Below are 25,550 nucleotides of genomic sequence, written 5' to 3' on the forward strand. Positions count from 1 at the left end.
CTCCACCACATGGTGAAGGGTAGTCCATCTCTGGACGAAGTCTCTCAAAGTTTCATTTGGCTTCTGAATGCAGTGTTGCAATTCAGTCAGCCCAGCAGGTCGCTTGCAGGTGCCTTCAAATGTCTTAATAAACACTCGGGCCAAATCTTCCAACAGAAAATACTTCCAGGGGACAACTGATTCAACCAAGCTCTGGCTGAGCCCTCAAACATCAAGGGGAGGTGCTTCGTGGCTACATCATCATTGCCCCCACCAATCTGTACTGCACTCGGTAATCTTCTAGCCAAGTGTCTGGCATCGACTCACCAGTGAACTTGCTCACTCCGGGAGCCAATATGAAGTTGGGAGGGATCTCAACAGCTCAGATGTCTCTATTGAAACACTCGGGCTCGGAAACAAATGCCCTGCTTCCAATCGGACGGTCTCTATCTTGCCCTTCTCTGTTTGCTCGGCCTCTGTGGACCAAGCCCTGCATGAGGAGTAACCTCGCATTGAACCTAGGTTCTCTTAGGTCGACTGGGGCTCTTTGCTCGTCACCATACGGGCGCCTGTCATCATACCGTTGGGGAGCATACGACCCGCCTCTCGGAGGAGGCATATGCACTCAACGGCGGTCGCCACGGGGATCAAACTGCTCATGGCCTTGACCAAGGTACTAATCTTGGCGATAACCATGATCTTCACGCCGCGCAGGTGATCTCGGGCTATGCGTTGACTGAACTGTGTCCGCAACCACAGATCTTCTATGGATTCTGTTGCGCAACTGAGAAACAGCCGAGTTATGTTCTCCTGCTGCCTGGGGCAGCGCTCGGATCTGCAGCAAACCTCTACCAGCTTCTGAACATGAAGGCCAAATTGACTCTGCTATGCGTGCTGCTGCTGCGACATTTTGAATCAGAGTACGGTATACCTGTGTTCAGGCAGAAACAGTTGTCGTGGTTGTCAACTGGATTCAGGGATCTGCCGATGGGCGCATTCATCGAGTGGCTGCTGGAGATTCTCCAGACGCGTACGCTCAGCCAAGGTGGCTAAGCGCGCAGCCTCCAAGGCCCGAGCCTCGAAGGTCTCCCAAACGATGGGGGTCTGGAGTGCCTAGACATTGCGGCAATGTAGCTCTTCCCACTGCTCCTCAGTGAGAGCTTCGGGATAGTATTCGTCATGATCGTGCGACGGGTCGCCGCCACCGCCGCCACGACTACATCCAGGTGGGCTGCGCTGGGAGTTGACCATGAGGACTTCCGCCGCAGGGTCGTTGCTCTCGCACTCAGAAAGAGTGTCCGAGTGACCAAGCGACAGGTCGAATGATCCGTAGAGAGATTCGTCAAGCTCGATTGTCGTGACTTGAGGGGTGGTCGACTGGCGAGCCACCGCATGCTTCACCCATCGTTGCAACCATGAACAACCTGATCGCTTGCAACAGCGAACTGCATGGAGTGAGCATGTCGCGGGAGCCGACCAATATTGGGCTGACGGCTGCCGCAGGAGGATGCCGCAAGCACTCGTGTGAAAGTGTGTCGCCCCACAGACAGGGAGGGCCTCGATGTCGAGGAGGGCTTCTTGGAGCCAGGCGGAGTCATCAGCGACGAAGACGAGCGCTCCGAGGCGGACCTCGTGGACCGTGGACAGACCACCGCCAGAAACCATGTTGATGGAGATCAAAAAATTGCAACCTGGCTCCTATACGAGACCCTTCCTAAAAATATTAAATGATGGTTGAGTATGTGGACTTGACAAAAGGCTCCTATACGAGACCCTTCCTGAAAATATGATGAATTGTAGTTGCAAAGTACACTGAGAACATAGTTTTTTGGTTTTCAATAAAGTTTATGCTTTTTTAACTTCCATGTTGTGATGAATTTTTACTTGTTCATAAGAAGTTGCATGATAAAGTTTTATGTTAAAGTTTGTTGCTATTATAATAATTTGCATGATGCTATTATGTCTCTATTTTGTTTTTAACAACACCTCTCTCTCTAAACATGTGGACATGATTTTTGATATCGATTTTTGCTTGAGGACAAACAAGGTCTAAGCTTGGGGGAGTTGATACGTCCATTTTGCATCATGTTTTCCTACCATTATTTATAATGTTTTTATGCATAATAACACTTTATGGAGTAATTCTAATGCCTTTTTCTCTCATAATATGCAAGATTTACACAAAGAGGGAGAATACCGACAGCTGGAATTCTGGACCTGAAAAAACTATGTCAAAGATACCTATTCTGCACATCTCCAAGTGAGCTGAAATTTTACAAAGAATTATTTTGGAATATATAATAAATATTGGAGAAAAGAACTACCAAAGGGGGGCTGCCAGGTGCCCACAAGAAACCAGGGTGCGCCAGCCCCTCCAGGCGCGCCCTGGTGGGTGGTGGGCAGCCTAGCCCACCTCTAGTGCACATCTTCGGGTATATAATGTCTTTCGACCTAGAAAAAATAAGGGGAGTACTTTCAGGATGGAGCGTCGCCATCTCGGGGTGGAACTTGGGCAGGAGCACTTTTTCCCTCCGGCGGAGCGATTCCGCCGGGGGAACTTCCCTCCCAGAGGGGGAAATCGAAGCCATCGTCATCACCAACAACCCTCTCATATTTGGGAGGCCAATCTTCATCAACATATACAACAAGACCATCTCATCTCAAACCCTAGTTCACCTCTTGCATTCAATCTTTGTACCAGAACCTCAAATTGGTACCTGTGGGTGACTAGTAGTGTTGATTACATCTTGTAGTTGATGATATATGGTTTATTTGGTGGAAGATTATATGTTCAGATCCATAATGCTATTTAATATCCCTCTGATCTTGAGCATGAATATTTTTTGTGTGTAGCTACCTTTGTTCTTGAGGCCACGGGAGAAGTCATGTTGCAAGTAATCATGTGAATTTGATATGTGTTCAATATTTGGATGATATGTATGTTGTGATTCCCTTAGTGGTGTTATGTGAACGTCGACTACATGACACTTCACCACCTTTCGGCCTAAGGGAATGCATTGTGGAGTAGATATTAGATGATGGGTTGCTAGAGTGAGAGAAGCTAAACCCTAGTTTATGAGCTATTCCATAAGAGACTGATTTGGATCCATATGTTTAATGCTATGGTTAGCTTTTATCTTAATACTTCTTTCGTAGTTTTGGATGCTTGCGAGGGGGGCTAGTTCAAGTAAGAACAGCACCCAAGCACCGGTCTACCCACATATCAAATTATCAAAGTAGTGAACACGAATCAAACCAACATGATGAAAGTGACTAGATGAAATTCCCATGTGCCCTCAAGAACGCTTTGCTTATTATAAGAGATTGTTCCAGCCTATCCTTTGCTACAAAAAGGATTGGGCTACCCTGCTGCACCTATTTTTTTCTATTGCTACTTATTACTTGTTACAAATTATCTTACTAGCAAACTACCTCATAGTAGCAACGGTACATACGTGTTGGTTCCCCTTATGTCACTAGGATCAAGCACCATAAGATCGAACCCACTACAAAGCACCTCTTCCCATTGCAAGATAAATAGATCAAGTTGGCTAAACAAAACCCAAATATCGGAGAAGAAATACGAGGCTATAAGCAATCATGCATAAAAGAGATCAAAGAAACTCAAATACTTTCATGGATATAAAAAGATAGATCTGATCATAAACTCGAAGTTCATCGGATCCCAACAAACACACCGCAAAAGAGTTACATCATATGGATCTCCAAGAGACCATTGTATTGAGAATCAAGAGAGAGAGAGAGAGATGAAGCCATCTAACTACTAACTACGGACCCGAAGGTCTACAAAGAACTACTCACGCATCATCGGAGAGGCACCAATGGAGGTGGTGAACCCCATCCGAGATGGTGTCTAGATTGGATCTGGTGGTTCTGGATTATGCGGTGGCTGGATGAATATTTCGTCGACTCCCTAGGGTTCTGGAAATATTGGGTATTTACATAGCAAAGAGGCGGTCCGCGGGGCACCCGAGGTGGGCACAACCCACCAGGGCGCGCCTGGGCCTCCTGGCGTGCCCTGGTGGGTTTTCCATGAACTGGACAACCCCAGGTGCAACCAGGGCCCAACATGTTCCTTCTGGTCCATAAAAAATCTCCGTAAAGTTTCATGGCAATTGGAGTTCGTATGATATTGATTTTCTGCGATGTAAAAACACGGAAAAAATAGGAACTGGCACTTGGAACTATGTCAATAGGTTAGTACAAAAAATGATATAAAATGATTATAAAACATCCAAGACCGATAATATAACAGCATGGAACAATCAAAAATTATAGATATGTTGGAGCCTTATCAGCATCCCCGAGCTTAACGCCTACTCTTCCTCGAGTAGGTAAGTGATAAAAACAGAATTTTTAATGTGGAATGCTGCCTATCATGTCATATCATATTCATTTCTTTATAGCATGGACAATTGGTTTTAGTTTCTCAAAGCAATAGTCTAGTTTTGACATGATAATTTAGATACTCAAGCATATCAACAAGCAACCATGTTTTTTAAAATATCAATGCTAAAATAAGCTATCCCTAGCCCATCATGCTCAAACATTGAACCATTCGTGAAACACACTCGAATATTAGCTACACCCAATACTTAAGTACGATCATATTGCCTCCTAGTTGGTGCTTTTATAAGAGAAGATGGAGACTCCAAATTAAAATTTCATAAAGTAAAATAAAGGCCCTTCACAGAGGGAAGTAGGGATTTGTAGAGGTGCTAGAGCTCAAAGCAAAAAACTTAGAGATAAAAACATTTTGAGAGGTGTATCCATCCCGCCAACGAAAATGGATTAGAGTTCTGAATACTTTCCATGCATAGATATATCATAGGCAGTTCCCAAACATAAAATAAAGTTTATTTGTTTTTCCACCATAACTTTCACTTTCTATGGCTAATCGTATCCACGGGTGCCATCCATATCAACACTTTCCAAGGAATTTATTATTTGACAACATAAAGTAAATTCAATTTGTTTTGCATTTCGGGACTGGGCATCCCTAGTACATTTGCCATACTCTCGTGCAATGACAAGTGAATAAACACTCATCTTGAGAATGACACATCCAGCATGGAAAACATTAGCCACCCCTCATCGCTCCGCGAGCGAAACAAACACGCAAAAGAGAAGTTTATTTTGAAAATTAGAGATGGCACATGCAAATTTGCTTAGAATGGCAAAAGAATACCGCATATATGTAGATATATTGGACTCATGTGGCAAAACTGGTTTAAAGGATTTTGGATGCACAATAGAGGTCATACTTAGTGCAAAATGAAGGCTAGCAAAAGATTGGGAAGCGACCAACCAAGAAAGAATAATCTCATAAGAAAGCATTAAGCATAATTAACACCGAATAATGCACCACAAGTAGGATATAATTTTCATTACATGATTATTAACTTTCGTGCATGCATAGGGAATCACAAACCTTAACACCAATATTCTTACTAGAGCACAATTACTCATCAACATAACTCACATATCACATCATCATATCTCAAAACTATTACTAAGAATCAAGTTTATTTTGTCCAATGATCTTCATGACATTTTCTCTTACTTTATCCTTCTTGGATATCTATCACTTTGGCACTAATTTTCATGTGTTGCTTTTCATAAGCTCAAACAAATATAAGTAGAGATCATACTTAGTGCAAAATGAAGGCTAGCAAAAGATTGGGAAGCGACCAACTAAGAAACAGATAATCTCACAAGCAAGCATTAAGCATAAATAACACTGAATAATGCACCACAAGTAGGATATAATTTCATTGCATGACTATTGACTTGCGTACTTGCATAGGGAATCACAAACCTTAACACCAATATTCTTACTAAAGCATAATTACTCATCAAGATGACTCACATATCACATCATCATATCTCAAAACTATTACTAAGAATCAAGTTTATTTTGTCCAATAATCTCCATGAAAGTTTTTATTATATCCTTCTTGGATATCTATCACTTTGGGACTAATTTTCATGTGTTGCTTTTGACAAGCTCTAACAAATATAAGTGAAGATCAAGAGCACAATATATTTTTCTTTCTCTCAAATTAAATTAAGTGAAGCAAGAGAGAATTTCTTGAAAATTTTACTAACTCTCAACTAAATCTAAGTGAAGCAAGAGAGCATTTCTTCAAAACTACTAAAGCACACCATGCTCAAAAAGATATAAGTGAAGCACTAGAGCAAGTCCTTTGCTCATAAAAATTTAAGTGAAGCATAGAGATCAATTCTAACAAGTCATGACATAATTTTGGCTCTCTCAAATAGGTGTGTCCAGCAAGGATTGATGACTTCAAACACAAAATAAAACAAGAAAAGACTCATATCATACAAGACACTCCAAGAAAAACACATATCATGTGATGGATAAAAATATAGTTTCAAGTAAAATACCGATGATCGTTGGAAGAAAGCGGGGATGCCACTTGGGGGCATCCTCAAGCTTAGTCGGTTGCTCATTTTTGGATAATAGCTTGGTATGCTGGGGCATCCCCAAGTTTAGGCTCTTCCATCCTTCCTTCATCCATTGTAAGATAACCCAAAACTTGACCACTTCAATCACACAAAACTCAACAAAACCTTCGTGAGATCTGTTAGTATAAGAATAATAACTCACTACTATAAGTGTTGTATCAAACCAATTCATATTTTGTTCTTGAATTATATCTACTCTATTCCAACTTTTCTATGGCAAAAACGCATCAAAGAAAACCATAGAGCCATCAAAATAAGCACACAACACAAAGAAAACAGAATTTATCAAAACAGAACAATCCATCGCAATCTGACTATTTCGAATACTTCTGCAACTCCAAAAATTCTGAAAAAATAGGACGACCTGAGAAATTTGTATATTGATCTACGACAAGTGGAATGGGCATTTGTATCTCTCTGTTAAAAAATGAAAATTAATTTCGTGAGCGTAAAAGTTTCTGTTTTTTCAACAAGATCAAACAACTATTGCCCAAGAAGATCCTAAAGGCTTTACTTGGCACAAACACTAAAACATAAAAACACAATCATAATAGTACCATAATTGTACTAACACTCAAGAACAGAAAGCAAAAAGCAAAAATAAATTTTATTCATTGGGTTGCCTCCGAACAAGCACTATAGTTTTACGCCCTTAGCTAGGCATAAAGCAAGGATCTAAGTTTTGTCATCTTTGGTTCGAGATCCATAATATGCCCTCATGATTAATTCATAGGGTGGCTTAATTCTAGTTCTAGGAAAGTGTTCCATACCCTTACTCAAAGGGAATTGGAACTTAATATTGCCTTCTTTCATATCAATCACGGCACCTATAGTGCATAAAACGGTCTACCAAGAATAATAGGACAAAACGGATTGCAATCAATATCAAGAACAATAAAATCTATGGGCACATAATTCCTATTTGCAAGAATAATAACATCATTAAGTCTTCCCATAGGCTTTTTAATAGTAGAATCCGCCAAGTGCCAAGATTAGTAAGACCAAGCACATCACATAAACATTTCGGAATTGTAAAAACACTAGCACCCAAATCACACAAAGCAAAACACTCATAATTTTAAACTTGACTTTGATAGTAGGTTCCCATTCATCATGCAATTTTCTAGGAATTGAAACTTCTAATTCCAATTTTTCTTCAAGAGCTTTCATCATAGCACCAACAACATGTTTAGTAAACATTGGTTGAATTAATCATGGATTGCAACAAAGAAATAAAATCAATCAAAGAGCAACTATCATAATTAAAGTCTTTGTAATCCAAAAGAGTGGGCACATCACTAGCTAAAGTTTTGACCTCTCCAACCCCACTTTCATCAATTTTTTCAACAAGATTTTCACCCTCCGAAATATTAGGATGCCTTCTACCTAAAGTTGACTCTTCTCCAGTCCCTTTTTCATCAATCTAACTTTACTAAACAAGGAATCAATAGAAGAAACACCAATCATTTTAAGATCTTCATCACTTTTGCGAAAGAAATCACTAGAAAAAGCTTTTTCTTAAAATTCTCTTTTAGCTCTAAGAATAGCGGTTCTTTTCTCACTTTCATCCATAGAAACATAAAGAGATTTAATTGACTCATATACTTTAGGAACAAAAAATTTCATCTTGAGATTTTCCACATCATGAGCAATTCTATCAACACTTCTAGACAAATCAAGAATCTTACTCAACTTTTCTTCTATGGAAGTGTTCAAAACTTTTTGAGTGTTCATAAATTATTTAATATTATTCTCAAGATAAGAGGTATTCCTATTATTATTATAAGATTGATTTCCATAGGAATTACCATAATTATTAGAGGAATTACTAGGAAAATGCCTAGGATTAAAATTACCACTATAAGCATTGTTGTTGAAATTATTTCAAGAGATAAAATTCACATATATGGCATCACTATTTTACTCAATCAAAGTAGACAAAGGCATATCATTAAGATCGATAGGAGCACTTCTACTAGCAACCAATTTAACAAGAGCATCAACTTTTTCACTCAAAGAAGAAATTTCTTCAACTGAATTAACTTTTTTACTAGTAGGAGCCCTTTTGGTATGCCACTGTGAATAATTTGCCATAGTATTATCAAGAAATTTGGTAGCTTCACCCAAAGTAATTTCCATAAAAGTGCCACCCACGGCGGAATCTAAAAGATTACGAGAAACAAAATTCAATCCCGCCTAAAAAATGTGTATGATCATCCAAAGATTTAACCCATGAGTTGGGAAATTCCTTAGCATCATTTTCATCCTTTCCCAAGATTGTGCAACATGCTCATGTTCAAGTTTCTTAAAATTCATGATCTGGGTTCTAAGGGAAATAATTTTTGCGGGAGGAAAATACTTAATGATAAAAGCATCTTCGCACTTATTCCAAGAATCGATACTATTGCGAGGCAAAGAAGAGAACCAATTGTTTGTAGAATCATGCAAAGAAAACGGAAATAATTTCATTGACCACATCATTGTCCACATCTTTTTACTTTTGCATATCGCATAATTCCACGAAGGTATTAAGATGGGATGCGACATCCTCATTAGGAGTACCGGAAAATTGGTCTTTCATAACAAGATTCAGCAAATTAGCATTAATATCACAAGTCTCTGCACTAGTGGCGGGAGGAGCAAGTGGAGTGCCGATAAAATCATTGTTGTTGGTATTTGAGAAATCACATAACTTGGTGTTCTCTTGAGTCATGATGACTACACAACAAGATTGCACTGAAAACAGATTCGGCAAGAAAACGGCAAACGGAAAAGAGAGGCGAATAAAACGGCAATTTTTTGTGAAGTGGGGGAGAGGAAAATGGGAGGCAAATGGCAAATAATGTAAATTGCAAGGAGATGAGATTTGTGATTAGGAACCTGGTATATGTTGAAGATCCTCCCCGACAACGGCGCCAGAAATTCCCTTTGATGCCTCTTGAAGCTACGTCGGTATTTCCCCAAAGAGGAAGGGATGATGCATCACAATGGCGGTTGGTATTTCCCTCAGATATGAAACCAAGGTTATCGAACCATAATGAGAACCAAGCAACACAACGTAAACAGCCACTGCACACAGATGACAAGTCCTCGCAACCCGGCGTGTGAAAGGGGTTGTCAGCCCCTTTCGGGTAACGGCGCCCAAAATGGCTAGTTGATGGGAAAAAAGCTATAATAGATTGGATAAATAGATCGCAAATAAAATAAAGTGCAGCAAGAAATTTTAGGGTTTTTGGATAGATCTGCAAATAAAAGCAAATAAAAATATATCGCAAAGGCAAATAATATGAGAAAGAAGACCCGTAGGTTTCGCTAGTGGCTTCTCTCGAGAAAAATAGCAAATTCGTGGTTGAACAAATTACTGTTGGGCAATTGATAGAACTTCAAATAATTATGACGATATCTAGGCAATGATCATTATATATGCATCATGTCCAAGATTAGTAGACCGACTCCTGCCTGCATCTACTACTATTACTCCACACATCGACCGCTATCCAGCATGCTTCTAGTGTATTAAGTTCATGGAGAAACGGAGTAATGCAATAAGAACGATGACATGGTGTAGACAAGATCTATCTATGTACTGATAGACCCCGTCGTTTTATCCTTAGTAGCAACGATACATACGTGTCGGTTCCCCTTCTGTCACTGGGATCAAGCACCGTAAGATCAAACCCATTACAAAGCACTGATGGTAGCTGGAACTACGTCGGTATTTCCCTGGAGAGGGAGGGATGATATAGCACATCGACGGTAGGTATTTCCCTCACTTATGAAACCAAGCTACCGAACTAGTAGGAGAACCAGGCAACACAATGTAAGCAGCACCTGCACACAAATAACAACACCTCGCAACCCGACGTGTTAAAGGGGTTCTCAATCCCTTCCGGGGTACAGTGCCTCAAGATAGGCAAATGGACGTGGGGTAAATTGTAGTAGATTGATAGATCGAATGCCAAATAAAATAAATTGCAGCAAGGTATTTTTGGATTTTTGGTTTTATAGATCTGAATAAAAATGCAAAGGAAAAGTAGATCACAAGGCCAATATATGAGAAAGAAGACCCGGGGGCCGTAGGTTTAACTAGTGGCTTCTCTCGAGAAAAATAGCAAACGGTGGGTAAACAAATTACTGTTGGGCAATTGATAGAACTTCAAATAATTATGACGATATCCAGGCAATGATCATTACATAGGCATCACGTCCAAGATTAGTAGACCGACTCCTGCCTGCATCTACTACTATTACTCCACACATCGACCGCTATCCAGCATGCATCTAGTGTATTAAGTTCATGGAAAAATAGAGTAATGCAATAAGAACGATGACATGATGTAGACAAGATCCGTTTATCTATATGGCGGTAGATATAGATCTCGTCTTTTTATCCTTAGTGGCAACGATACATACGTGTCGGTTCCCTTTCTGTCACTGGGATCAAGCACCGTAAGATCAAACCCACTACTAGGCACCTCTTCCCATTGCAAGACAAATAGATCAAGTTGGCCAGACAAAACCCAAATATCAGAGAAGAAATACGAGGCTATAAGAGATCATGCATAAAAGAGATCAAAGAAACTCAAATACTTTCATGGATATAAAAACATAGATCTGGTCATAAACTCGAAGTTCATCAATCCCAACAAACACACTGCAAAAAGAGTTACATCATATGGATCTCCAAGAGACCATTGTATTGAGGATCAAGAGAGAGAGATATGAAGCCATCTAGCTACTAACTACGGACCCGAAGGTCTACAAATAACTACTCACGCATCATCAGAGAGGCACCAATGGAAGTGGTGAACCCCTTCGTGATGGTGTCTAGATTGGATCTAGTGATTCTGGACTCGGCGGCAGCTGGATGAATATTTCATCGACTCCCCTAGGGTTCTGGTATTTTTGGGGTATGTATAGAGCAAAGAGGTGGTCCGGGGGGCACCCGAGGTGGGCACAACCGACTAGGGTGCGCCTGGGCCTCCTGGCGCGGCCTAGTGGATTGTGCCCCCCTCGGGGCACCCCCCAGGTGCAACCAGGGCCCATTGCCTTCCTTCTGGCCCATAAAAAATCTCCGTAAAGTTTCGTGGCATTTGGACTCCATTTGATATTGATTTTTTGCGATGTAAAAAACATGGAAAAACAACATCTGACACTTGGCACTATGTCAATAGGTTAGTACCAAAAATGATATAAAATGACTATAAAATGATTATAAAACATCCAAGATTGATAATAAAGCAGCATGGAACAATCAAAAATTATAGATACGTTGGAGACGTATCAGCATCCCCAAGCTTAACTCCTACTCGTCCTCGAGTAGGTAAGTGGTAAAAACAGAATTTTTGATGTGGAATGCTGTTCATCAAGTCATATCATATTCTTTTCTTTATAGCATGGACATTTGAACTTTTATGCAATTCAAAGCAATAGTCTAGTTTTGACATAATAATTTAGATACTCAAGCATATCAACAAGCAACCATGTCTTTCCAAATATCAATGCTAAAATAAGCTATCCCTAGCCCATCATGCTCAAACATTGATCTGTTCATGAAGCACACTTGAATATTAACTACACCCGACACTTGAGCACGATCATATTGCCTCCTAGTTGGTGCTTTTATGAGAGAAGATGGAGACTCAAATTTCAAAATAAAAATTGCATAAAGTAAAAGATAGGCCCTTCGCAGAGGGAAGTAGGGATTCGTAGAGGTGCCAGAGCTCAAAGCGAAAAAATTGAGATAAAAACATTTTGGGAGGTGTATCCATCCCACCAACGAAAACCACTTAGAGTTCCCAATACTTTCTACGCATAGATATATCATAGGCGGTTTCCAAATAGATAATAAAGTTTATTCCTTTTTCCACCATAACTTTCACTTCCAAGGCTAACCGTATCCACGAGTGCCCTCCATACCAACACTTTCCAAGGAATTTATTATTTGACAACATAAAGTAAATTCATTTCTATTTTCTTTTCGGGACTAGGCATCCCAAATATCTTTTCCTTACTCTCGTGCAATGACAAGTGAATAAACACTCATCTTGAGAATAACACATCTAGCATGGAAAATATTAGCAACCCCTCACCACTCCGCGAGCGAAATAAACACACAAAAGAGAAGTTTATTTTGAAAATTAGAGATGGCACATGCAAACTTGCTTAGAATGGAAAAAGAATACCGCATATAGGTAGATATAATGGACTCGTGTGGCAAAACTGGTTTAAAGGATTTTGGATGCACAATAGAGGTCATACTTAGTGCAAAATGAAGGCTAGCAAAAGATTGGGAAGCGACCAACCAAGAAACGAATAATCTCATAAGAAAGCATTAAGCATAATTAACACCGAATAATGCACCACAAGTAGGATATAATTTTCATTGCATGATTATTGACTTTCGTGCATGCATAGGGAATCACAAACCTTAACACCAATATTCTTACTAGAGCACAATTACTCATCAACATAACTCACATATCACATCATCATATCTCAAAACTATTACTAAGAATCAAGTTTATTTTGTCTAATGATCTTCATGACATTTTATCTTACTTTATCCTTCTTGGATATCTATCACTTTGGCACTAATTTTCATGTGTTGCTCTTCATAAGCTCAAACAAATATAAGTGAAGATCATGAGCATAACAATTTTTCTTTCTCTCAAAATAATTAAAGTGAAGCAAGAGAGAATTTCTTCAAAAATTTACCAACACTCAAACAAATCTAAGTTAAGCAAGAGTGCATTTCTTCAAGAATAACAAAGCACACCGTGCTCAAAAAGATATAAGCGAAGCACTAGAGCAAGTCCTAGCTCATAAAACATTTAAGTGAAGCATAGAGAGAAATTCTAACAAGTCATGACATAATTTTGGCTCTCTCAAATAGGTGTGTCCAGCAAGGATTGATGACTTAAAACACAAAATAAAACAAGCAAAGACACATATCATACAAGACGCTCCAAGAAAAACACATATCATGTGACGAATAAAAATATAGTCTCGAGTAAGATACCGATAGTTGTTGGAAGAAAGTGGGGATGCCACTCGAGGGCATCTCCAAGCTTAGTTGGTTGCTCATTCTTGGATAATAGCTAGGGATTCTGGGGCATCCCCAAGCTTAGGCTCTTACATCCTTCCTTCATCCATCGTAAGATAACCCGAAACTTGAAAACTTCAATCACACAAAACTCAACAAAGCCTTCATGAGATCCGTTAGTATAAGATAATAAAACGCTACTATAAGTGTTGTATCAAACCAATTCATATTTTGTTTTTGTATTATATCTACTGTATTCCAACTTTTCCATGGCAAAAACTCATCAAAGAAAACCATAGAGCCATCAAAATAAGCACACAACACAAAGAAAACAGAATCTGTCAAAACAGAAGAGTGTTTAGCAATCTGAATATTTCAAATACTTCTGTAACTCAAAAAACTCTGAAAAATTAGGAAGACCTTAGAAATTTGTATTGATCTATTTCAAGTGGAATGGGTATTTCATCGCTCTCTGGTAAAAAATAAAAATTAATTTTGTGAGCGTAAAAGTTTTTGTTTTTTCAACAAGATCAAACAACTATTGCCCAAGAAGATCCTAAAGGCTTTACTTGGCACAAACACTAATTAAAACATAAAAAACACAATCATAACAGTAGAATAATTGTACTAACACTCAAGATCAGAAAGCAAAAAGCAAAAATAAATTTTATTCATTGGGTTGCGTCCCAACAAGTGCTATAGTTTTATGCCCTTAGCTAGGCATAAAGCAAGGATCTAAGTTTTGTCATCCTTGGTTCGAGATCCATAAGATGCCCTCATGATTGATACATAGGGTGGCTTAATTCTAGTTCTAGGAAAGTGTTCCATACCCTTCCTCGAAGGGAATTAGAACTTAATATTGCCTTCTTTCATATCAATCACAGCACCGATAGTGCGTAAAAATGGTCTACCAAGAATAATTGGACAAGATGGATTGCAATCAATATCAAGAACAATAAAATCTATGGGAACATAATTCCTATTTGCAAGAATCTGAATATCATTAATTATCCCCATAGGTTTTTTAATAGTAGAATCCGCCAAGTGCAAATTCAAAGAACATGATTCAAGATTGGTAAGACCAAGCACATCACCTAAAGATTTCAGAATTGTGGAAACACTAGCACCCAAGTCACACAAAGCAAAACACTCATAATTTTTAATCTGGACTTTGATAGTAGGTTCCGACTCATCATACAATTTTCTAGGAATTGAAACTTCCAATTCCATTTTTTTCTTCAAAATCTTTCATCATAGCATCAACAATATGTTTAGTATAAGCTTTATTTTGTTCATAAGCATGGGGTGAATTTATCATGGATTGCAACAAAGAAATACAAGCAATCAAAGAGCAACTATCATAATTAAAGTCTTTGTAATCCAAAATAGTGGGTGCATCACTAGCTAAAGTTTTGACCTCTCCAAACCCACTTCCATCAATTTTCTCAACAAGATTTTCACCCTACGAAATATTGGGACGCCTTCTACCTAAAGTTGACTCTTATCTAGTCCCTTTTTCATCATTCTTAACTTTACTAAACAAGGAATCAATATAAGAAACACCAATCATTTTAAGATCTTCATCACTTTCGCAAGAATAATCACTAGAAAAAGCTTTTTCCAAAAATTCTCTTTTCGCTCTAAGCATAGCAGTTCTTTTCTTAATTTCATCCATAGATACATAAAGATCTTTAATTGATTCATCTACCTTAGGCGCAAAAATTTTCATCTTGAGATATTCCACATCATGAGAAATTCTATCAACACTTCTAAACAAATCGTCAATCTTATTCAACTTTTCTTCTATGGAAGTGTTGAAAGCTTTTTGAGTATTGATAAACTCTTTAATATTATTCTAAAGATCAGAGGTGTTCTATTATTATTATTATAAGAATGATTTCCATAGGTATTACCGTAATTATTAGAGGAATTACTAGGAAAAGGCCTAAGATTAAAATTACCTCTATAAGCATTCTTGTTGAAATTATTGCGAGAAATAAAATTCACATCAATGGCATCATTATTTTGCTCAATCAAAGTAGACAAAGGCATATCATTAAGATCAATAGGAGCACTTTTACTAGCAACCAATTTCATAAGAGCATCAACTTTATCACTCAAAGAAGAAATTTCTTCAACTGAATTAACTTTTTTACTAGTAGGAACTCTTTCGGTATGCCATTGCGAATAATTTGCCATGATATTATCAAGCAATTTGGTGGCTTCACCCAAAGTAATTTCCATAAAAGTACCACCCGCGGTGGAATCTAAAAGATTACAAGAAACAAAATTCAATCCTGCATAAAATTTTTGTATGATCAATCAAAGATTTGACCCATGAGTTGGGCAATTCCTTAGCATCATTTTAATCCTTCCCCAAGATTGCGCAACATGCTCATGTTCAAGTTGCTTTAAATTCATGATCTGGGTTCTAAGGGAAATAATTTTTGCGGGAGGAAAATACTTAGTGATAAAAGCATCTTTACACTTGTTTCAAGAATTGATACTATTACGAGGCAAAGAAGAGAACTAATTTTTTTGCAGAATCATGCAAAGAGAACGGAAATAATTTCATCTTGACCATATTTTTTATTTTGCATATCGCATAATTCCACGAAGGTATTAAGATGGGACGTGGCATCCTCATTGGGAGTACCGAAAAACTGGTCTTTCATAACAAGATTCAACAAAGCAGTATTATATCACAAGTCTCCGCACTAGTGGCGGGAGGAGCAAGCGGAGTGCTAATAAAATCATTATTGTTGGTATTTTAGAAATCACATAGCTTGGTGTTCTCTTGAGTCATGATGACTGCACAAAAAGATTGCACTCAAAAAAAGATCCAGCAAGAAAACGGCGAATGGAACAAGAGGGGCGAATAAAACGGCTAATTTTTTGAAGTGGGGGAGAGGAAAATGAGAGGCAAATGGAAAATAATGTAAATTGCAAGGAGATGAGATTTGTGATTAGGAACCTGGTTATGTTGAAGATCCTCCCCGGCAATGGTGCCAGAAATTCTCCTTGATTGTAGCTGGAACTACGTCAGTATTTCCCTGGAGAGGGAGAGATGATGTAGCACAGCAACGGTAGGCATTTCCCTCAGTTATGAAACCAAGGTATCGAACCAGTAGGAGAACCAAGAAACACAATGTAAGAAGCACCTCGCAACCCGATGTGTTAAAGGGGTTATCAATCCCTTCCGGGGTACGGAGCCTCAAGATAGGCAAACAGATGTGAGATAAATTGTAATAGATTGATAGATCAAACTCCAAATAAAATAAATTGCAGCAAGGTATTTTTGGATTTTTGGTTTAATAGATCTGAATAAAAATGCAAAGGAAAAGTAGATCGCAAGGCAAATATATGAGAAAGAAGACCCGGGGCCGTAGGTTTCACTAGTGGCTTCTCTCGAGAAAAATAGCAAACAGTGGGTAAACAAATTATTGTTGGGCAATTGATAGAACTTCAAATAATTTTGACGATATCCAGGAAATGATCATTACACTGGCATCATGTCCAAGATTAGTAGAACGACTCCTGCCTACATCTACTACTATTACTCCTCACATTGACCGCTATCCAGCATGCATCTAGTGTATTAAGTTCAGGGAAAAACGGAGTAATGCAATAACAATGATGACATGATGTAGATAAGATCCATTTATCTATATGGAGGTAGATATAGATCTCGTATTTTTATCCTTAGTGCCTACGATACATACGTGTCAGTTCCCTTTCTGTCACTAGGATCAAGCACCGTAAGATTGAACCCACTACCGGGTACCACTTCCCATTGCAAGACAAATAGATCAAGTTGACCAGACAAAACCCAAATATCGGAGAATAAATACGAGCCTATAAGAGATCATGAAAAAAAGAGATCAAAGAAACTCAAATACTTTCATGGATATAAAAACATAGATCTGAGCATAATTCATCGATCCCAACAAACACACTGCAAAAAGAGTTACATCATATGGATCTCCAAGAGACCATTGTATTGAGGATCAAGAGAGAGAGAGAGAGATGAAGCCATCTAGCTACTAACTATGGACCCGAAGGTCTACAAAGAACTATGCACGCATCATCGGAGAGGCACCAATGGAAGTGGTGAACCCCTCCGTGATGGTGTCTAGATTGGATATGGTAATTCTAAACTTTGCGGTGGCTAGATGAATATTTCGTCGACTCCCCTAGGGTTCTGATATTTTTGGGGTATTTATAGAGCAAAGAGGCGGTCCGGGGACACCCGAGGTGGGCATAACCCACCAGGGCGTGCCTGGGCCTCCTGGCGCACCCTGGTGGGTTGTACCCCCCTCGAGGAACCCCCCGAGTGCAATGAGGGCCCATTGGCTTCCTTCTGGCCCATAAAAAATCTTCGTAAAGTTTCATGGCATTTGGACTCCGTCAGATATTGATTTTCCGTGATGTAAAAAACATGGAAAAAACAGCAACTGGCACTTGGCACTATGTCAATAGGTTAGTACCAAAAAATGATATAAAATGACTAAAATGATTATAAAACATCCAAGATTGATAATAAAACAGCATGGAACAATGAAAAATTATAGATACATTGGAGACGTATCAGGCACCTCTTCCCATTGCAAGATAAATAGATCAAGTTGGCCAAACAAAACCCAAATATCGGAGAAGAAATACGAGGCTATAAGCAATCATGCATAAAGAGATCAAAGAAACTCAAATACTTTCATGGATATAAAAAAGATAGATCTGATCATAAACTCGAAGTTCATCGGATCCCAACAAACTCATCGCAAAAGAGTTACATCATATGGATCTCCAAGAGACCATTGTATTGAGAATCAAGAGAGAGAGATGAAGCCATCTAGCTACTAACTACGGACCCGAAGGTCTACAAAGAACTACTCATGCATCATCGGAGAGGCACCAATGGAGGTGGTGAACCCCATCCGAGATGGTGTCTAGATTGGATATCGTGGTTCTGGACTCTGCGGTGGCTGGACGAATATTTCATCGACTCCCCTAGGGTTTTGAAAATATTGGGGTATTTATAGAGCAAAGAGGCGGTCCGGGGGCACCCGAGGTGGGCACAACCCACCAAGGCGCGCTTGGGCCTCCTGACACGCCCTGGCAGGTTGTCCCCTCCTTGGGACTCCCCCCAGGTGCAACCAGGGCCCAACATGTTCCTTCTGGTCCATAAAAAATCTCCGTAAAGTTTCGTGGCATTTGGACTTCGTCTGATATTGATTTTCTGCGATGTAAAAAACACGGAAAAACAGGAATTGGCACTTGGCACTATGTCAATAGGTTAGTACCAAAAAATGATATAAAATGACTATAAAATGATTGTAAAACATCCAAGATTGATAATATAACAGCATGGAACAATCAAAAATTATAGATACATTGGAGATGTATCAAGTGCCTGTTAAATTTAACAATTATTCCGGGTTCGTTTGGACTTTGTTATACATTAATGGAGTTTCTGGACATTTAGTGTGCATAATCCAAATTTGAACTGCAAGCACAGGCTCCGGTGCACCAAAGTTGGTTGAAAATCACATGTGTGTCCTTGGGTGAATTTCTAGGTCCCAAGCAAGAAATGGGAATGAAATTCAAACATCTGGGCGTCGTGACTCGGCCAAGAACATCGAGAAACTTGGTTCTTAAATTCATGTAAATCCAAAACTCGCCTAGAAATGATGAAACTTGGCATGGTGTCATGTCATGGCACTAACATGCTATGGTAAAAAATTGGCGATTTGGAACAAGTTTTGGTATAAGCTTCTTGCAAACCGGAGCTTCTCTCAAGAAGGCTCGTGGTTATGAGAGGAAACATGTCACCTTTGAGTGCGAAACGATATACGCTGTCCCCCTTGAGTTTATTTACAGAGGCAACATAGAACTACATGAGTGCCATGTTAAATTTTGGAATTATTCCGGGTTCATTTGGCCTTTTTTATACATTAATTGAGTTTCTCGTCAATTAATGGGCATAATTCAAATTTGAACTACAAGCACATGCTCTCGTGCACCAAAGTTGGTTGAAAAATCACATGCGTGTCCTCGGGTGAATTTCTAGGTCCCATGCAAGAAATGGGAATGAAATTCAAACATCTGGGTATCGTGGCTCGGCCGAGAACAATGAGAAACTTGGTTTTAAAATTCTTGTAAATCCAAAACATGCCTAAAAATCATGAAACTTGGCATGGTGTCATGTCATGGTACTACCATGCTGTGGTAAAAAAATTCGCCGAATAGGAACGAGTTTTGGTATAAGCTTCTTGCAAACCGGAGCTTCTCTCAAGAAGACTCGTGGTTCTGAGAGGGAACATGTCACCTTTGTGTGCATAATTCAAATTTGAAATACAAGCACATGGCCCAGTGCACCAAAGTTGTCTGAAAAATCACATGTGTTGTAACACCCACGATGCGGCTATGTCACCCACGTGTCGGAGCACGACTTAGAGGCATAACCGCATTGTAGGCATGTCGCAAGAGGGGTAATCTTTACACATCCCGTGTACTGAATAAGAAAGAGATAAAGAGGTGGCTTACAATCGCCACTTCACACAGTACATGAATATAGCATTACATCATCCAGAATACAATCAAGGTCCGACTACGGAACCAAATAAAGAAAGACAACCCCTAATGCTAGATCCCCGATCGCCCCAACTGGGCTCCTCTACTGATCAAGCGGTAATGAAACAACACAACGAACAAGATCTTCATCGAGCTCCCACTCGAGCTAGGTTGTGTCACCTGCACTGGTATCATCGGCATCTGCAACTGGTTTTTGGAAGTAAAATGTGAGTCACGGGGACTCAGCAATCTCACACCCGTGAGATCAAGACTATTTAAGCTTATGGGTTGGAAAAGGTAGTGAGGTGGAGCTGCAGCAAGCACTAGCATATATGGTGGCTAACTTACGCAAATGAGAGTGAGAAGAGAAAGCAAAGCACGGTTGTGAACTAGAAGTGATCAAGAAGTGATCCTGAAACTACTTACGTTCAAGCATAACACAAGAACCGTGTTCACTTCTGACTCCACCGAAAAGAGACCATCACGACTACACACGCAATTGATGCATTTTAATTAAGTTAAGGGTCAAGTTCTCTACAACCGGAAATTAACAAATTCCCATCTTCCCATAACTGCGGGCACGGCTTTCGAAAGTTCAAAACCCTGCAGGGGTGTCCCAACTTAGCCCATCACAAGCTCTCACGGTCAATGAACGGTATTCCTTCTCCCAGGACGACCCAAACAGACTTGGAATCCCGATTACAAGACATTTTGACAATGGTAAAACAAGACCAGCAAGACCACCCACTGTGCCGACAAATCCCGATAGGAGCTGCACATATCTCGTTCTCAGGGCACACCGGATAAGCTAAGCGTACAAGAGCCAACGTAACCCAAGTTGCCCAGGGATGGCCCTGTACGGTGCTCTAGTTTGGACCAACACTCAGAGGAGCACCGACCCGGGGGTTTAAATAAAGATGACCCTTGAGTCTGCAGAACCCAAGGGAAAAAGGCTTAGGTGGCAAATGGTAAAACCAAGGTTGGGCCTTGCTGGAGGAGTTTTATTCAAGGCGAACTGTCAAGGGATTCCCATTATAACCCAACCGCGTAAGGAACGCAAAATCAAGGAACATAACACCGGTATGACGGAAACTAGGGCGGCAAGAGTGGAACAAAACACCAGGCATAAGGCCGAGCCTTCCACCCTTTACCAAGTATATAGATGCATTAAAGTAAACAAGATATAATAATAATGATATCCCAACAATATCCATGTTCCACCATGGAACAAACTTCATCTTCACCTGCAACTAGCAACGCTATAAGAGGGGCTGAGCAAAGCGGTAACATAGCCAAACAACGGTTTGCTAGGAAAAGTGGGTTAAAGGCTTGACATGGCAATATGGGAGGCATGATATAGCAAGTGGTAGGTATCGCGGCATAGAAATAGAGCGAACACTAGCAAGCAAAGATAGAAGTGATTTCAAGGGTATGGTCATCTTGCCTGAAATCCCACAAGGAAGAAGAACGAGTCCATGAAGAAGACAAACGGACGTAGACGAACGAATCCTCACAACTCAGGAATGAAACCGAAGCTAACGCGAGAAGCAACCCGGAAAGAAGCAAGAAACATAGTAAAAAACCATCACATAAACATGGCATGATGCACAACCAAGTATGATGCATGTCCGGTTTAATGAGGCATGGCATGGCAAAGTGCACAAACAAAACTACAAGTTAAGTGGAGCTCAATATGCAACGAGTTGCATATTGACGGAACACCACACTTAAGTTATTTAGTTCGATCTCGTTTATGCACCCAACAATATTAAATGTTGATTAACATGGCAAGGGGTGAAGCATATGAAAACTACCCATCTAGGCAAGTTTAAATGAGGCCGGAAACAACGAACAACACTTCCGGTAAATCCCCATATGCATATTTTATGAATTTGGTACTGTTCTGCCCTAAACCCAATTTTAGAGTTCTTAAACATGCAAAGCAAGGTCACCAAGATAATCTATGCATTTTTCTACCCCATTTACATATAAAGTTTGTTACAAACCAAGTTACGGTTATTTAGTTATGAAACAAGTCATTTTAGCATGGCAGTTAAGAAAATAAATGCATATAGCAGTTTAAACATTTTAAACATGCATGAAAGTTGGATATTATGAAACTAGATGAAATTCTAGTCATATTTCATATATAAAGTTTTTACTTGTGATGCATAGTTTGTGAGATATTAAATGTATGAACATGAGGGTCTTTTCTGTAAAACTGCCAAACCTCTGGAAATTAACTAAACGTCCAGAACAAAAAAAAGACGTGGGCCGAAACTGGTGAGCGCAGGATAATATGCAGCGCCCAGGGCGTCACATAACAAACAGGGGGGTGGGCTGGCTTGTGCTCACCTCGCGGGCCTTGGGGCCAGCGGATCTGGTGGGTTGAGCCTGCAGCAGGGCGCGGGGCGGCTGGGCCACGTGCGAGGAGGAAAAGAGGGGCTGAGCGGTCCTTGGGCAGGGAGGAGGCCAAGGCGGGCCCACGCGCGAGGTGGGAGACAAGGGCGCGTGGTTGGAAGCTCAGGTGGCGGCGTGGCTGGTGGCTGCGTGCCAAGTGGTGGCGGGGCAGTGGGGAAGAAGGGCTAGGGGTAGGTTTTAGACTAGGATTAGTCCGAAAATGGACTAGGGGGGTCTATATATAGCAAGTTTTGCTAGGGTTTGGGTCTAGGGGGTTTTTGGAGCCTCCGATCGCGATCCAACGGCTCCGGACGCGAGGAGGGGTAGGTTTGAGCTTGTGGGCTATGCAGAAGGCCTCGGGTTGAGAGGAGAGAAGAGAGAGAGAGTCCCGGCGTCTGTTTCGAAGACCGAAACATCCAACGATAGACCGGCTATACTGCTGCTATAGTTATCCGTTGGGGCATCAAACGGACTCCGAATGCGATGAAACTTGGCAGGCGACCTACTAACAACATAACAACACTGCATGCCAACTTTCAACCCATTCCGAGAACATTTTCCGGCCACCTATAAAATAATATTTCGGACATGCCGTGGGTGCGTGCAAGTGTGTCTGGGCTCAGAACGGACAACTGAGAGAACGAGGAGACTGGGACGGATGCAAGTTTTGAAAACATGATGATGCAATGCACATGATGATATGACAAGATGCAACACGTAAGCGAATGACATGGCAACGACGGCGAATAACTGGGAGACACCTGGCGCATCGGTCTCGGGGCGTTACAACACTCCACCACTACGAGAGGATCTCGTCCCAAGATCTGGGATGGCACCGGAGGGAAAACGGAAGAGGAAGAAGTAAAACAAGTTGCTTCTTGGACAAACGAGTGAAACCACGAACCTTGAGAGGTTGAACAAATTGAAAGAAACAAAACAACAAAGATGAACAAAGTTGAAAACACTCCATTAGAAAAGAGGAACAAGGAACCTTACGGGAACCTTGAGGTTGAAAGACATAGGAAAAGGGATGCAATAGTCAAGAAGTACATGCAAGCACTCCGGTAGGAATATGAACTTGGAAAAATGAAAGCACTTGGATGAGAGTCCCGTTAGAAGGGGAAACATAGACATAACACTCCAGTTAAAACAAGATAGCGAAGGGAAAAGAATGATATAATTTGGACAGTACTCCGACTGTAAATGGAAGGAATCAAACATGATCTTGAGAAAACGAGATGATTGGTTGAAAAGAGCAATATCGCAAAGCCTCCGGAACGAATGAATAGAAGATAAATCATCGGAATCAGAGAACGGAGAAGGACATGATAACTTCTACCACAATTGAATTTGGCAAACATCCTTGCAAGAAGGTTAGAACGGAGTTGTTGGGTTATCAACAACGAAACGAATAAACTTGTAGTGGGCTTATGGAAAACATCTCAAAACTGAGGTGAAATTCTTCCACTAACGAAAACAATAGATTGGATTGATATCAACAAGGAGATGAGAAGCTTATTTCACCGGGAGGATAGATGGAGAACTCGGGTCATTTATTAGCACCATAAATAGCAACAATCCTTAGAGAAAGCTTTAGGTGAAATATAACCCAAGATAACTCCAACGAAGAGATTGATGGATTTAAAATACCCCATTCTTGATAACTTGTGAATCATGAAACACGAAGGGAAATTATCAAAAATGACATAACACCACCTCAAAAGATAAGATAGAAAGAATTGCACTCCGGATTGCAAGATGAAGAAAACTTGAAGTATAGCTTGGCGGATCATAGCTTCGAGAGATATCTTGAAGAACAATTGGAGAATGAAAAGAATCCTTGACGAACCACCATGTAGAGCCTCCATGAAGAACTCCGGTAATAAAAGAATGATCAAACGAAAGGAAAGAGAAGTTGAAAACACAAGGTGAAGACTTGCAATTATTAGATGGATCTTCATGACGAGAAAATTGAGAGAGCTTGGAACTCCGGGAAAAGAAAGATGAATCAAGTGAAACCGAGAATTTGATGAGCCTCCGGAATAAGGAATTGAGTTTACTCGATGAAACAAGAATAAGAATTACATTATGCTTATCCTTCATCAATTTAAATTGATGACAAGCAATGGATTTGGCATACTACTTATTCTCATAGAAAGGATTAAGATAGATATCGCGCCAACTTGGGAAGGTCTTCAACGAACCACCGGAAGGGTTGAAACAACGAATAAATTGATATTATAAACGAAGGAAGAAGAATCTTGGAAGAACCACCGTAAGAATTGAAAATGAACGAAGAAAAGATAAAGAAACACCAAGAAGAATTAGAGAACGAATGAAGATACTTGAAGGAATTTGATACAAGAGAACAAACAGATCATGAACTACTTAGAGGATATCTGCACGATGCACCGGAAAGATTTGGAGAACGAGAGCTGAAAGCTGAAAATGAATAACTCTGAGATTATGGGCTTTGGATGAATCAGACTGAAAATACTCCTGAATTGCTCCATATGGGTGAAAAGAATATCTCACAATCAAAAATAATTATGAGAGGATGGCATCAATCTTGAATCATGAATCTTTGAGAGAATTGATAAGATTGAGAAACTCTTCTTCGGTCTTCAAAATCTGAGAATGACGACAAGAAACACCACCATGATTTGTTGAGGCACTCCGGAAGAATCAAAAGCGAAGAGGTTGAGCCAACGATGAAAAGAATTTGACTGATCTTGGAGAAATACATTTGACTGATGATAATTCATTCTTACATCAAACTTGGAGAAGACTCCGGGAAAATAGAGGAGTCAGGTAAGATCCTGGGAAAAGACCTGTGGGTTAGGGCCCACTCAAAAGAAAACAATGTTGAAAAGATTGCTTGAAAAGAGAGATTGCACCGGTTGAATTTAAATGGCTTGAAAGAGATAACATCCTCGAAAGAGCTTGAATGAATGCAGAGTGGAAACACGAATCTTCGAGATACCTTGAGCACTCCGAAACAATTGAATAGCGAGAAGTGGATGATTAAGAGGTGCACCGGCATGAG

Source organism: Triticum aestivum, chromosome 3A, assembly GCF_018294505.1.
Source record: "Triticum aestivum cultivar Chinese Spring chromosome 3A, IWGSC CS RefSeq v2.1, whole genome shotgun sequence".
Taxonomy (NCBI): Eukaryota; Viridiplantae; Streptophyta; class Magnoliopsida; order Poales; family Poaceae; genus Triticum; species Triticum aestivum.